Source organism: Callospermophilus lateralis, chromosome 5, assembly GCF_048772815.1.
Source record: "Callospermophilus lateralis isolate mCalLat2 chromosome 5, mCalLat2.hap1, whole genome shotgun sequence".
NCBI classification, from domain to species: Eukaryota; Metazoa; Chordata; class Mammalia; order Rodentia; family Sciuridae; genus Callospermophilus; species Callospermophilus lateralis.
The window spans coordinates 13,396,336-13,409,399 of NC_135309.1; positions in this window are offsets into that span (position 1 = coordinate 13,396,336).

Consider the following 13,064-nt stretch of genomic DNA (forward strand, 5'->3'; position numbering starts at 1 on the left):
TCCGGAGAATCTGAATATTAGAAGGAATTGGGGATATGAAGAGGCAAATCTCCAGACAAGATAAATACAGACAGTAACATAATCCCTGCTTGAAGAATAAGGCTACTGTTGGGATCTCAATGCTCAAAAAAAAGTTTACCGAATTAGAGGGGCACGCCCAGTTGGAATTCTGGTTTTCACAGTCTCCTTGCTTGTCAAACTCAATATCAAGGAAAATAAGCTAATTTGATTTGGCAAAGGCTCTTGCAATATGGAATTGATATCTGCGGCAGCCCCCTTTGATGTTCTGTATAAACAGCGTTTTTCCCTGCTGTGGAAGCGAGATTGAATATAAACAGCCTCTTCCTTCCCCACCCCTCCGCAGTGCCAAGGGAGAGACAGAAAAAAGAAACAGAAGAGAAGCCCTTTCTGTGGCTCACGAGACTCACGGGGGCAGCGCTTGCTGGTTGGTTTCTTGGCACAGGACTCCTCAGCCTGGGGCTGGCCTTGGTGGCCCGACGGTCCCTATGGGGACCGCTCTGGGCACTGCAGGATGAGGAGCAGCATCCCCGGCCTCTACCCACTAGATGTCAGCTGTGACAACCCAAAGGACTCCAGACACTGCCAAAGTCCCCTGGCATCAGGACTGCCCCGGGAGCGCGGCTGTCCCAGAGGCAGGAGAAAGGTGCTCCAGGAAACCTCCGGCTCTGCGTGTGGAGGCCGGGCCTTCCACCTGGAGGCTCCCACGACGTCTATCACCTCTGCCTGGCTCCTCAGTGCTGTCCCAAGGCTGAGAATCACACCGTCCCTGATGCCTGCCCACACATTTAATGCTCCCTCCCTCAAGGTCCTTGGCACTTGGTGTAGTGTCACAGGGACAGGTTCCTCCCTGGAGCAAGGCAGGTTTCAGTCTGTGACCGTCCCGCGCCAGCTGCACCAACGCTCGGTGGCCAGGGGTTAAACCTTCAGGAGTTCTTAGCAACCCTGTGGGCGGCCCGAGTTCACCCGCGGTCAGTGCAGCCACGGGCCACCCAGCCACAGTGAGTGTTCTGAGAGGGGCCTTGCAGGTCCCCTTTCTGTGGCACACACACCGTGGAGACCGCTCCGGGCCTCGGGGCCACCCCGCACCCAGGCTGTCCACGTCACTGTGCTGAAGGCGGAGGGGATCGTAACATGGTGGTAAGTGCCTGCTCATCGATGTGGAGACACCCGGCCCAGACTCCAGGCCAGGAGGGCTTCATCTGGTCACGGACTCGCGGCCACCATCCTGTGCATGGCCCATGCAGAGCACGGCCAGGTTGACACTGCAGCCCCAGCCACGGCCATGCACCAGAGCGCCCCTGCATCCACCCCTGGTGGCCAATCGGGCATCTATCAGCACGTCGCTGGTTCAAGTCCAGGGTAAAACTAGAGGGGCAGCGGTCACCCCGGCTGCTCACCCACGTCCCTTCCCCTCGTCTTACTTCAGGAATTCCAGCTCTGTGTGGACTGGCCGAGAGTCCACTGAGCAGCAGCCACGGCCTGGGGAGAGGGTTGACTGGGTGGGACTTACAGGAAGCCCCTCAGGCAGGACACTCCCTGACTCTACTCTGCCACTCCCCTGCTCCCTGTTTGGGTCGTTGCTAAGGTTGGATGGGAGTCCCCAAGGCGCAGGTGTTAAAGGCTCCGTGGAACATGTAGGATGGGGGATCCAATGGAAGGGAGTTAGGCCTTGGGGGTGTGTCCTTAAGGCAGATGTTGGGACCCCGGCCCCTCCTCGCTCTCTGTGCTCCCTGCCACCACGAGGGAAGCTGTGATGTTCCACGCTGCCACAGGCTCAGAAGCAATAGACCAACCAACCACAGGCTGAAACCTCCAAAACAGGAGCCAAAATAAACCTTCCCTCTTTTTGAGTTGATTGTCTCGGGGCGTTTTGTCACGGCAATGGAAGCTGACACAGGTGATCCTCTAGTGTGGGTGGGACATCTTGAGAATACGGGACCGCACGTGGGAGGATGAGGCTCGAACACTGAGGCTGGCCAAACTGAAGGACAGGAGGGGCCTGACGGACAACCGCATCATGGGGTCAAGCTGCCCAGGTAGGCCCCTGCCCCAGGCTGCTCGCTAGTGGGCTAAAGGAAGAGAACCCTGAACACAGCTCCACCTAGGACCAGGCAAGTCGCCTGAGGCTGAAGAGCTTTATTTCCTTCCCGGAAAAGCAGAAATAGAGGAGCCTAACTCCCAGGCTTCCTCTGCGATGCAGAGAGCCGGCCAGTCCTGGGACGGGGGAGGACCTAGCCAGCTGCTGCTGCTGCTCATGCCCAGGGCCACCTCCAGCTGGTGACAACTGACCTCGGCCTGCGCCTCTCCCTCCAGCCTTCGAGTCTTCAAGCGCAGGATTGGCCTCCACCATGGCGCATAGGGGCACTGATGACGTCTCAGTGACAAACCAGCTAACTTAACCTTTGTTGGAAGGTAACGCATATCTCCATGTGGCCCTTTAGCATTCAATTCGTGCTTATTGAACAATCAGGAAGAATAACACAGCAGCCCCATGCCGTTCACACTGTGGATAGCCCAAACGGGAAGGCACAGGAACCCGGGAACAGCCCCTGCGCAGTGGTGGGGCCGATGACAGAGAGGGGACTGGGCTGTACCCAGGATGGTCTCCATTAAGATGCAGCCAGGCCCTGAGGGGGCTTATCCATGCCCGTCCTGAAGGGAAGGGAAGGAACTCTTCAGGCGCCTGGAGAATTCCAAGTGCCAATTCTGTGGCAACCTGCCCCAGGACCTTGGGAGGTGCTCACCCTCGCCAGCTTTCTCTGCCATGCAGAAGTGGAGGCACATGAACGTGAATGTCTCTCAGGCCCTGTGCACCTTTCAGAGGGAAGAAAAAATTTTCTGGTACGTTACAGGCCCAGGGCTTCCCCTGCATTATCTTCTTTAAATCTGTGGGAGTGGTAAACACAGCCTGGTAACTCTGAAGGCAGCTGTTTACCTGCCCCATGTTCTGAGTCACTCAGGCCTAGGGGTCAGTCCAGGCTCTGCAGTTCCATACCGGATGTCCTTGGCCAGGCGCTTAGCTTTTGTGTGCCTCAGTTTCTTCATCTGTAAAAGCGACCTCAAAAAATAATTCTTATTTCATGAAGGACACAGGTGAGCTAGAGGAGATCACACATTTAACTCTCGTGCAGTCGCCCTGCCTGGTTTTGACACAGTGACGTCCTCTCCAGAAGCAGCGGTGATAAACCCAGGGCAGCCCACAGCGTCTCCGGAGCCCTGTGCACGGTGAGGGGCTCAGATCTCACGGGCACGTCCTACGACTAGTGCTGTCATCTCCTGAATGTAATTTTTAAAGTCACCTCACTTTATGCAACTTAATAAATCTATTTCAAAAGGACTTCAGAGGGCTATGTCAGGGGGCTGGCATAGGAGCAATACATGCAGCGTGGCCCCTTGGCAAGGGTCAGCCACAGAGCAACGCCGTGCTGGGCCATTTCCCGTGTGCGGACACCATGGTGACGCACAGAGACCTCAGTGAGGCCGGGGTGGCCAGTGGTAGAGCACTTATGTGGCACACATGAAGCCCTGGGCTCCAACCCCAAAAAGAATTAAATGAAGGAAGGAACCTGGATGGCCCGGGCCCCTTGTGTGGGTGGGTGTGTGGCACAGGGACGAACCCAGAGCCTGCTCGTGCAAACCAAGCGCCTGCCAGGGAACTCCCACCAGCCTCTGCGCGCAGCCCCTTGACACAAGTGGCGCTGAGGGCTCTGGCAGGCGTGAATTCTGCTCCACAGGAAATGTTTTTGGTTAGAACTTGGAGCACGTTTTAAAACAACAGAGAGTCATCAGCGAGCACCTGGTCCCTTGACCACCTCCAGCCTCAGGCCTGCGTCCTCTGCGTGCTCCAGTTTACGCACCTGGAGCTGCTGTGGGGTTTGCAGCAGCATCACCACAGACGCACCAGGCCAGCCACTGCTAGGACCTCGGGCGGCTGCAGCGTCCCCGGACTCCCTTATGATCATATGGGCCACCGTGACGTGCGTGGGGACAGGCCGTTATGCACACATGATGACTCAACAGAGGGAGGAGAGAAGGGTGCCCTGGGGCCGGGCCTGGCGGCCTGCACAGGCTGTGTGCCCAGCATGCCCTGGTCATGTAGGCTGTCGTCTGTGGTGGCCCAGGAGGTGATGAGGGACGACTTGGCTCACCACGTCCTAGTGCCACACAGCGCTGCGTGGTGCCCTCCGGGGGACCACTGCCCTGGCTTCCTGTTTCTGCGCCTCAATGAAGGTGACCTTCCCTGGACCACAGCGGTGCCTGGCTTCCTCCTCTGCCCTCTCCCTCCGGCACACTCTGTGGGAGCAGGAAGATGTCCCAGCTCCTCGGTCTGCTCCATCGTGAAGGGGCTGCTTCAAAACCCCTCGGGCTTCTTTTCATCGTATGTTAACTACTTAATTTGACAAGTTCCTTGGAGCTGCCTATTGATAATTGATAGAGTGTTCCTTCCTTTCCAATTTCCTCTATTAATTATCCCAGGAAGTCTATCAGCGCTTTGCATGAAACCCAATAGGTCAGAGCGTGTAGCCTCTGCACAGGCCTGTTGTGTAAAGGAATACCGTCCGGCTGCCCTCTGACCAGAGAGCTATCAGGTTGCGTCCTGGCCAGCTCCTCTTCACTGGAACAACCCTTAGCAGCGCACAGGGACTTCCCTTGCTCTGGTGGCTCTCAAGTGTACCCACCTCCCTGGGTCCCTGCAGGCTGCAGTCTACAGGAGTCGGGGAGGGACGTCCAACAGAGGTCATGGGTGGGCGGGACCCCAGCCTGGCCCAGTTCCTCTTGTTTTCTGTGGGTGTTTGGTTGTGCTCCTTTCTTTCTCTTGTCCTGTTCAGGCAAGAAGCACTCGCTGCAGACAAGTCCCCAGGGAGGATCTGACCCTGGGCTGCATCATGCTAGAAGCTGCAGGCAATTACCGGCAGACTCTTTTTATTTGTCCGGCTGCTTCAAACAACCAAGTTAGAGATGATGCAGAGATCACACTTGAAATTCCAGTCTGGGCTTCTGTTGGGACATGAGAAAGAGACATCACATTTTCACTGAGGCCAGCGGAGCTCCTGGAGTCCAGGCGCTGTGGACGGCTGCTGGGCAATGGGCAGCACGGGGCTTGGGCATGCCAAGATGGTGCGGGTGGCCTCCCAAGCCTGTGGAGGTGCAGTCAGCCAAACTGAGACCCGTTGCTCTTCTGGGCTGCACTGAGTGTGCCAGACGATTGGCCTGTCTCCAACTGCGTTCATTTCATCCTGCAGTGACATAGTCATGGTCCCCAATCCCTAGCCTGGTCATTCTTGTCACTCACTTCAGCTGGGAGCTCTTCTCCCTCTGCGGCAGGGTGGGGTCCCGAGAAAGCCGCCTTCCTTTTCCCTCTGGAGTCCACATGGCGTTGGGGCAGGACAGGGTGCCTGTCGCGATGACCCTCGCCCCCGTCCACAGCCCCATCCACAGCCCCGTCCACAGCCCCCGTCCAGTACCATCAGAGGGGGAGGAAGCCATGAAGAGATGCCTGTGTGGCGGGCTCTCTGCCCTTGCGGATCTCGCCATCCACAAACACGTTGGTGCTGTGCCCTCAGCATGGTGACCAGAAACACAGGGGCCGGAGTACCTGGCCCACAAGGTACGAGAGAGGCCAAAGCGGCTCAGGAGGAAGCGGCAATGTGAGCGGGGAGGTGAAGGGCACTATGGCCTGGCTCTTAAGTGTCCCCCAAACCCCTGTGTTAAGGCTTGGTGGCCAGCCTGGGGTCCATTGGAGCCTTCAGGGGGCGGGGCTCAGCAGGAGGACATTGGCCACAGGGGATGGGGGGCAAGCCCTTAAGGGGGCAGTGGGCTCCGCCCTTCCTGACTCTCGGTGTCCTGGCTACCAGGGCTTCCTGCCTCTGCAACTTCGAGCAAGGCCTTGCCCACCACAGGCTCCCCATGACGCTCTCCTCGCCACAGGCCCCAAAGCAGCGGAGTCAGCTGACCATGAACTACGGGCCCAAACAAACCTTTCCTTCTTGAAGTGGATTCCCTCAGGTGCTTTGTCCCAGTCAGTCAGTGAACTAACATGGTGAGTTGGGGACTCAGCCTTCAGGGGGACGGCTATGGAAAGGTGCAGAGAGCAGAACCATGAAGGTGGGGAGCAAGAAATCCTTGGAGCTCCAGCCAGGCATGGCTCCCTGTCACACCGTGGGCCGCCTCTGGCTCCCTCTGCATCCACAGTCAGAAGAGTGACCGGCACAGGGTCAATATCCCGCCATGATTGCTGCAGAGTACCTGGGGGGATGAAGAGTGAGGTTTTAACTGTGGCGAGGATGCGAGTGGGACGGCCCTTGAATGCACATAGGTGTTCAGGCAGAGGATGGAGGAGGGACAGATGGGAGACAGGCTGGCCTCAGTAGCCATGGGAGGCTGGGCTCTCGGGTCAGCTTCATGACAGGCTCTGGCTTCATACCCTCTGGAAGGCACTGTATGACGAGGACCCCAGAGAACCCCACACCCTACTCCTGGGATCTTTAAGTTCAACCTCAGAAACATAGAACCTTGCCCAGTGACTCAGGAGGATGAGGTCAGAGAACCACAAGTTCAAAGCCAGCCTCCTCAACTTAGGGAGACCCTGTCTCAAAATAAAAAAAAACTAGAAAAAGGGGCTGAGAACGTGGCTCAGTAGTTAAGCACAACTGGGTTCAATCTCTGGGAGAGAGAGAGAGAGAGAGAGAGAGAGAGAGATATCACCTCCTCAGGCACCTGTCTGCATTATGATGGGTTCTGGGCCATAGGATTCAAGAGTTTATCTCAGACTCTCCCTGATTTTAACCTCAGTTCAAAGGAAGCTGGTATCTGTCATTTTCTCTGTCCCAGTTGGGGGTAGTGATTTTGTTGATTCTGCTCAGTGCTTGAGGCTGGAGTAGAGAAAGACCGGAAGCCTTCCTTCCTCTCCCAGACCCCCTGAATATATCATTCACCTGTATGCTCATGCAACCAGGCCTTAGCGGAAGTGCTTTTCTTGCACTGTCCACCACACGTAGCCCAGGTCTGGGACGCAAGTGCTCTGTGTGTCGACCACTCTTTCTTTCCCTGAGAGCAGAGGCCTGAGCCCTGTGCCTGCATCCAGCTCTGGCCCTGGCTCTTCCCTGCTGCACTGAGACCAGCCCCGGGGCCACACACAGAGCTACGGAGCCCTGACCTGGCATGGAGAGAAGAGGACTCTCCTCGCCTCCCTGGGTCACTTTGTCGGAGTTCATCTCCTAGGAGTGAAGCTGGACTAGAGATTCTTGGACAAACCCATTATTGAGGGTCTGTCCTTGCAGGAGACCTGGGAGGGAGCAGAGAAACCAGGAAAGGATGGGGAATATCCTGTAAGCATGGTTCCCAGAGACTGGCCCCAGAGGACCTCTGCAGTGTGAATGGCTCCGCAGGGGTTGTCCTGCCCAAAGGGAGGGGTTGGGCTGTTAGACTACCCCTAGGTCACAGTCCTGGTCCTGGTCAGGGGTAGGGCAGGGATAGTGGAAGAGGGATAGAGTATGACTGTGGGTGGTGAACCCCTGAGGCGGCTCTGGCCTGTCCAGGGCAAGCTGGAACCCAGGGCCATCTTCAGGAAACGGGTGCCAGCATCTAGCAAGGACATGTGGGTGGGAGGGCATCTGGGTCTGCTGTGTGTCTGTGACAGACAGGTTACCCTCTTAGCACGTGGAACAGCTTCAAGTATTCCTTCTCCCCTCAAAGCCAAGTACCGTGCCGGCAAATCACGAGTCTTCCAGCCGCAGCCGCCACTGCCTCTTTTGCTAAAAGGGATCATGAGTTTTTTGCCTTCATAGGGTGGCAACCAGACAATGCGAGTGAAGGGCCCAGCACCCTGCCCGGTCCTGGGTCAGCTCCACCTGGGATTACAGTCCCGGCTGCGGCTGGTGCTATCCCAACAGGCGCCTGTCGGGAAACTTCCTGCCAACTGGGACTCTGATCTTTTGGTGGTTTGCTTGTTCCTTTGAAGCACAAAGGGATGTTTCATTACAGGGTAACACGAAGAAATTGATACGTGTATGTGAAGTGTGCACTTTTCTAGGAGCTAAGCTTGGTAGGAGCCTCGTTACCAATCTGATTGGCATTTGGCAGGTTGTGACTCATCGTGGGGTCCAGCCTCCTGAGAGCTGCTTGGAAAGGAATGAGTTGTTCGAGCACTTTTGCCAAGAAGCTGTGTCAACAGTCAACACCTTATTTTCCATGTGAACATCATGCAAATACATAGCCGTCAATTGCCTGCAAATTGCCCGGCTGCCAGTTGCCAGGGTGTTCTGGGATCAGCCTCCCTCCGCACATTCTTGGCGAGTTTTTAAAGTGAAATGTGAAGATCATTTTTATTATGTTAAAAAAGGTGCAGTCTTGAAAGACCTACTCCATCCACCTTATCTTCATTGCTTATTCCTCCAAATACAGCATGTTTCCTTTCCTTCAAATTGATCCAGGATGCAAAATGGGTCTAACCTGGAATTTCCTAAATGACCTTGGGGGAGCTTGGTGGAACAAGAGAGAGCTTATTAATCCTTGACTCCCCAATTTCATAGGGGTCATTTGATGGAAGCAACCAAGGTAGTCCTTTTGCCAGACTTTCCCCAGTACCCCAAGACAGTAAAACGTTTCAACAGGAGCCAGCAGGTGATCTTATTACTGCCCAAAGAAAGATCTTATTACTCCCCACACACACAAAAAGTGCAATACCCTTTTTGCTTTCTATTGCAGTCCTTGCAACTGTAGAAGGGGTGGGGAGAAGTTCTAACCAGGGGAGATGACATTGAAAAAAAACCACAAATGAATCTGCGGTTGCACCCAGCACATGAGCAGGAGTGTGTGAATCTGTGGCAGGGGAGGACTGGATCTCAAAAGTCCCTGAGGAAGGTCTGGGGTGGGGGCATGTTCATGGTCTGATATTGAAGGTCTCCTAGGCGCATGTACGTCAACACTCATCATTGTGTACTGTCAGCCTGTGTGTGGTTCATTAGCTGTCAGTGAGACCTTAATAAAGGTGTGAACAGCAACGAGAATTACTTTCTTTCTTTTTTAGTAATATGTTATAAAGTTATGATGGAAACACTCCCAGGTAGAAATGCAGAACATGAGATAGATCTTCAGCCTAGAAGAACAGACAGCAAGCGTCTTGGTGCTTCAACAGTCCCGAGGCTGGAGACCCTTACCTGCCTGTCCATCCCTTGAAAGTGGGGGTGGGGGATGCTGTGGGAGATGCTCTCAGGCCCCATCAGGAACTTAAGGAGCTGAGCTTTCTGAAAATCTAGAAAAGCCTGTGCCGAGGAAGACCCATGGTTCAATCCCAAAGATGCGATACTAAGAAACTCGTATTTGCTGCACTGAACAGAATATCAACCCTTATCTCTTTTCCTTGTTCCTCCTGATGGTTTTCTACCACAGCATGAAGTTGAAGGGGAACGCTCCACAAAGGATTGGGTTAGACGTTTATCTCAATGTGATTCAGTTCCAGAGCCAAACCTGGAGAGGGAGGGTCCTCTCCTCCCTGCTCTCTCCCCACTGCCAGTGTGCCTCCATTTCTACAGCCCCCATGTTCCCTTTCCTGCTCCAGGAGCAAGTGAAGCTCGTGGGCACGGACACAGACCCACAATCACGAGGTGTTCTTAAAAGTGAAGTCTGGCTATCATTCACCCACCCACTCATTGACTTATCCAAACACTCCTTGTTGAGCATCTATAATGTTTCAAGGTGCAAGGGACTGGGTGATAAAACAGACTCAGTTCCTGTCCACAGGGAGGTCACCTCCTAGAGGGATGGACCCAGTAATCAAACATTGTTCTTCTGCATCCTCAGAGGATTAAGTCCAGAACCCCTAGGTATACTGCAAGATGGAGATGCTCACGCCCTTTATATCAAATGGCACAGTATTTGTGTATAACCTTGTGTACTTTAAATCCCCTCTAGATTACTTACACCACTTAATCCAATGCAAATGCTATGTAATTAACTATTGTTCTGTTCTGGGAATAAAGACAAGAAAAAGTCTGCTCATATTCAGTACAGATGTCATTTTCTTTTTTCGAATTTTTTTTTGTTTGAATCCTTGGATGCAAAAGCCAGAGGTATGGAGGGTTAACTGTAACCCCAAACCAAAGAGAAACTAAACATTGTTTCTGCTATGAAGCAGAAATAAATGTCTATAAAGAGCAAATTTCAGGGAGACTTGGATTAGTCAGTGGCTCTGCAGGAGAACTGACAGGGAAGAGGTTTGAAGGAAGAGCAAAAGCTGACCAGGTAGAGAAGGCTGGGAGAGCGGGGCAGGCCAAAGGAACCGCGCATGCAGAGGAGCTCCCACCATGGGGCTGGGAAACATGGCACAATCCAAGAAGTCCTGTGTAGCTGAAGCTCAGAGAGCAAAGAGGAGAGGAGTCAGCCGGACAAGCTGAGGCCAGAGGACATATGATGTTTTATAGGCCAGAGGAAGGAAGTGCCAACTATCAATTTCCTCCAAAGAACAAAACAAAGCACAAAACCTCTAAACAAACAAAACAAAAAGGCACACCTATCAAGCAAATCTAATCCAAGGGGAGTTTTAGTAAGGTCTTGGAGGGGAGGACAGGCAAAGGTAGTCCCTGCATAGGGCCTGAGCTGCATGACTTCAAGACAGAATCAGATGGGATGGAGCAGAGTTTGATATCACAGCTGTAGATCTGGGGACACAGCAGGGAGTCTGAAAGTCTTGTCACTCACCTTCATGCACAAGCTCCTTCACTAAGTCATCTTGCTCCTCTCTGGGCTGGGAGATATGACCTGCTCAACACAGGGACAGGGAGTGGTGTCACTGCGGATCTGAGGTCTGACTCCACCCTGTGAGCAATGGCGAGTCACAGGTGGTCCTGGTTCTGGTGGACTGCTGGTGATGTTGTGCATGTTAGCAAAGAGCACAGGACAGACGCGGGCGCTGTGCTTGCTGCTGTCCTGGGGCTGGGGTGTCCCGTCTGTCCAGTGGGAGAGCCGGGAAGATAACTCCTCAGGCACACACCAACATCCCAGACTCACCTTCTTGTGGCCCGTGGGTCAGGTCGGTGGAGAAGAAACGTTATCTCCTTTGCCCTCTGACCCTCAGCCTGATTTTATAATCACTAAGTCTTTTTTTTATCTCTAAAATGAGGACGACAATGACATTTTAGGATTGCAGTGTGTAAATTCTCAGTCCAGTTGTCCGTTGGTAGCCTCTGGGGATTGGTTCCAGGAGACCACAGACATGAGAATCTAAGGATGCTCAGGCCCGCATATAAAATGCCATAATATTTACATATGATTTATGCACACCATCCTGCATACTTTAAATCATCTCAAGATCACTGACAGTACCTAAGTCAGCGTACGTAGGTGCTATATGGTGTCATTCAGAGAAGGATGACAAGAAAGTCTACATGTCCAGTACAGGACCAATTTTTTTCTGAATATTTTCAATTCACAGTTGGTTGAATCTGCAGATGTGGACCCACAGATACAGGGTGCCAATCACATCGGCCTGGCTGAGTCCAGGGGAGGGTCAGATACTGAAGCTGCAGCCAGGGGAGGAGCCTGTGACAGAGGGCTTTGTGTCCTGGGGCCAGGTCTTGCAGAAGCACCTTGACATACCACGGGGCTGCCTCCCAGTGCACCCACCCTGAGTGGGGACACTCTAAATTGAAGAAGCATCCAGGGCACCTTGCCTAGTGGCCACCAAGGCTGAGCCCATCCCACTTAGCCACACAGCACTGCATGGCCATGGCCAGTGTCTCAGCATCAGTTACCATAGTTGTTTTCACATTGAACTGCAGAGCAGAGAAGTATCCAGAAGCCCCAAGGTCATCCCATGACCCTCTAAAGCAACTGCCCACCTAATTTGCTGAGGACTGTTGTCCAAGTCCCTGCTGTGGTGATCTCGGTTATCTTTTTTGACCTGTATCATTGACTCTGATCCCAAGGACACCAAGGACCCTGATGGGCTATTTCTCCTGGAAACATTTCCAGTGCTCCAGAGATGCCCTCCTTAGCTCCATGTCTGCAAGTCACTGGAGGAAAAGAAATGTGCTTACAGTACTTTCCTTCTGCACCACATAAGAGCTCAGGGATGGAAGAATGAGCTTCATTTATTGGATTGAGATGGGTTGAGCCCACTCTGGCCCTGGACAGGGTGCTGAGCACTCAGGGATGACTCGGACACACCTGCCCTGGGAATCCTCCCCTGGCCTGCATGTGAAGAGCCCAATCCTTGCCTCCTGGGGTAACGGGCTCAGCTCTAGATGGATGCTAAGGGTCTGCTGGAGGAGGTGATTTGTTGGACCAAGGCATTAAAGAACACTTCACAGAGGCATGGTGCCTTGACAGGGCTCATCAAAGCACACATCGGTATTATTTCTTTTCTTTCTTTTTTTTTTTTTTTAATTAGTTACACGTGACAGTACAACGATCTTGACATATCATACATTTGAATCAGATGGAGTATAATTTCTCATTTTTTTTGAGTGTACAGGTTGCAGAATCACTTTGGTCATGCAGTCACGGATACGCATACAGCCATATTAATAATAATGTCTATTTTATTCTGCTGTCCTTCCTTCCCCTCTTCCCTTCCTCTCCCCTCCCATCATTATTTCTTAATAAGTAAAATATGCAAAGGGAAGACTTGAAACCATTCCAAAACACTTTAGAGGGGGGAAACTCCTCCAAATCCATATTCTTCATCTCAGAAGCACATAGCAACTACTGATGTAAACTGACCACACAGCACTCACTGCGTGGTTCCAGGCAGGTATAGAGCTCAGAGTCCTTTGGTATCGTATGCATTGATCTCCTTTGTTGTTATTATTCTAGCTGCTCCTCCAATCCATAGATTAAAATATCTGGAAAAAATTGCCTCTGCACTGAACATGTACAAACATTTTTTTTTCCTTATTGTTATTTCCTAAACAATACAGAATTTTGCTTACCTTATTAACAAAGGCAGACTTCACCTTGGGTTAGGTATTACAAGCAATTTAGAAAGGATTGGAAACATTCAGGAGGATGTATGTAGATAGTGCACAACTTGGGTTAGGTATTAC